The sequence below is a fragment of the Haplochromis burtoni genome, unplaced genomic scaffold, assembly GCF_018398535.1.
Source record: "Haplochromis burtoni strain Fernald_Lab_line unplaced genomic scaffold, NCSU_Asbu1 Contig_127, whole genome shotgun sequence".
NCBI classification, from domain to species: Eukaryota; Metazoa; Chordata; class Actinopteri; order Cichliformes; family Cichlidae; genus Haplochromis; species Haplochromis burtoni.
The window spans coordinates 78977-79480 of record NW_024582488.1 but is presented as its reverse complement, the minus strand read 5'-3'; positions in this window follow the sequence as shown (position 1 = coordinate 79480).

Genomic DNA, 504 nt, shown 5'->3' with positions numbered 1-504 from the left:
CATGTATGAGATATCTTTATTTACAGCTTGTAAACATACACTTTACTCAGGCTATGTTCACTCTACAATGAGGAAAATGTAGGAACCTATATAGAGTATCCACATCAAAATGTGTTTTGCATTAAAAATGTAAAAAACAAAACCTTTTAGTGGCATCCAGTGGGATTCAGTAATGGCAAACTGTTGGCCAGACAAGTTGCCATACTCCCTCCATGGGTCTAACGATTACAACTGTCTTTTGCTAAAATTGGACTCGAGTACCAAAACAATATTTCAACACAACCAAGTCCACTTATTTAAGACTTAAAGTTTTTATGCTTTCGAAACTACCAGCAGTCATAAGGCCTTAATTGCATTTTCTTTAGTTATTGTGCGTACACTGAAGCGTCTTATGTATAACTAACTAAGCGGTAAAAGGAATCCAAGGCGACAGCAAGGTTTTATTTAAACCGTTGCAAGCTGCGGAGAAGAGGACGTTAAGCCTGTGGGATCGTGGTTTTGCGG